The 2,223-nt window shown below is 46.0% G+C and overlaps 1 long non-coding RNA gene across 1 annotated transcript in view; it reads left to right on the forward strand.

Annotated features, from left to right (window-relative positions):
• LOC110321153 overlaps nt 1-2,223 on the forward strand; it is a 28,646-nt gene that overhangs the window by 7,306 nt on the left and 19,117 nt on the right. The window contains exon 2 of the long non-coding RNA XR_002380502.1: nt 277-383. This is a non-coding gene — a long non-coding RNA (uncharacterized LOC110321153). The remainder of the gene's footprint in view (nt 1-276; nt 384-2,223) is intronic.

Raw genomic sequence — 2,223 nt, forward strand, 5'->3', positions numbered from 1 at the left:
CACACACACACACTCCCTAAAAAAAAAAAAAAAAAAAAAAAAAGATCCGCCTGCCTCTGCCTCCCAAGTGCTGGGATTAAAGGCGTGCACCACCACGCCTGGCTATGACAGGTTTTTATTAAGAAGCCTTTATATATACAAACAATGTCCTTTGATCATATTTCTCTTCCCATAGTCCCCTATTTTTTGTCTTATAGATTTCACATATAAGAGAAACATATACAGTATATATATGCATATATGTTATATACATATGTAATTTTTCATGTCTTTCAGGCTATCCTGTCAGTCACCATGTAGCTGAAGGTGACCTTGAACTTCTAATCCTCCTGGCTCCGCTCCCCATTTCTGTGATTACAGGCTTGGGCCACTACATCCCATTTGTTTTTGTTTGTTTGTTTGTTTGTTTGATTTTTCGAGACAGGTTTTCTCTGTGTAGCCCTAGCTGTCCTGGAATTCACTTTGTAGACCAGGCTGGCCTCGAACTCAGAAATCTGCCCGCCTCTGCCTCCGGAGTGCTGGGATTAAAGACGTGCGCCACCATGCCCGGCTACTACATCCCATTTGTGAGTTGGGGCTTGAACACACTACTTTATATATATTACTAGGTAAGCATTCTCCCAGTGTGCCATGTCCCCATTGTTCTTATTTTCTGAGATAGAGTCTCATGTGGCAGATTTCTGAGTTTGAGGCCAGCCTGGTCTACAAAGTGAGTTCCAGGACAGCTAGGGCTATACAGAGAAACCCTGTCTCGAAAAACCAAAAAAAGAAAAAAAAAAAAAAGATTTTAAAAATGAGGTGAAAGACGGCTAATAAGGGTGATGGGTAGTGGAGATATTTATTCGTCTCTTTTCTGGGAACCTTAAGGCAGCCTATTTTTGTTCCTTTTAAAGTTCCCTGCCACGGTTGCCATGGCAATTGTCAACAGGCATGGTGCTGGAGGGGTATGCCATTTAGCTGGCAGAAAGATTACAATGCGGTTAAATGTTGTCTGGCTGTTGCCCTGGTGGCCATTTTAGGTGCAGACAGTTTCTGCTCATACACCTTCCTGAAGACCCAAACATTCCGTCCTCAAAATGCAGTAAGATCAGAAACACAGTCAGGCTGTGCTTGGGGCGACAAGATAGGAGCCGTTTTCCTGTCGCAGGGCCATTTGGGGCAAGCGCACCTGCGGTAGGCTCTGCTTCATGTTGAAAATCACCGCAGCTGATGGGGTACATGTGCTATCCTGACTAGACTTTTTCCTAGGCAATGCTTGGGATGGTACCCAGCACCTCACATATGTTCAAAAATGCTCTCCCACACCATCCTGCCTAGCGTGCCTGAACCACGCTCAGGAAGGGTATCAAGGAGCAAACGTATGATAAATGTGAGATTTTTGTTTGTTTTTGGATGCTACTGAGCTAATTACTGGCTTTGGGATGGGGGCTGGGCACTGGGAAAGTGCAGGGAAGGAAGGGAGAGAGGCTGCAAATTTGTTACCAGTGATCAACTCAGTCATGCCTATGTAGTGAACATTCCACAAAAGACCTGGGTTCGGAGACCCATGAGATGGCTGGGTGTTCCAAGCACCTAGAGGCTGGCTGGCTCTCCCTCAAACCCCTGTCTTTTTTTTTTTTTTTTTTTTTTTTTTTTTTGTTTTTTTTTTTTTTTTTTTTTTGAGAAAGGGTTTCTCTGTGTAGCTCTCCTGGAACTCACTTTGTAGATCAGGCTGGCCTCCAACTCAGAAATCCGCCTGCCTCTGCCTCCCAAATGCTGGGATTAAAGGCGTGCGCCACCACTCCCGGCTTCAGCCAAAACATTTAACATTTTAATTTAGGGCCTGGAGGCCCCATCTTGACTATGCCCTGAGCCCTGTGCGCCCCTTCATCTATTACCTAGTTTTACAGTAAGCCAGCAAGCCTGTTTCCTTACTTGCAACACCAGCAGACTAGCCAAACACAAGGAGGGAGGCTCAGCTGGTGTGGTGGTTTGAAAGAAAATGACCTCCAGAGGCTCACAGGGAGTGGCCTTATTAGGAGGTGTGGCCTTGTTGTGGTGGGTGTGGCCTTTTGAGGAGGTGTGTCACTGGGGATAGGGGGAGAAGTTTTGAGTTTCAGAAGCTCAAGACAGGCTCAGTGTGGCTCTCCCTGCTGCCTGCCAATCCGGATGTAGAACTCTCAGCTTCATCTCCTTCACTGTGTCTGCCAGCTTGCAGCCCTGCTTCCAACCATGATGATAATA

This window comes from Mus pahari, chromosome 5 (assembly GCF_900095145.1).
Source record: "Mus pahari chromosome 5, PAHARI_EIJ_v1.1, whole genome shotgun sequence".
NCBI classification, from domain to species: Eukaryota; Metazoa; Chordata; class Mammalia; order Rodentia; family Muridae; genus Mus; species Mus pahari.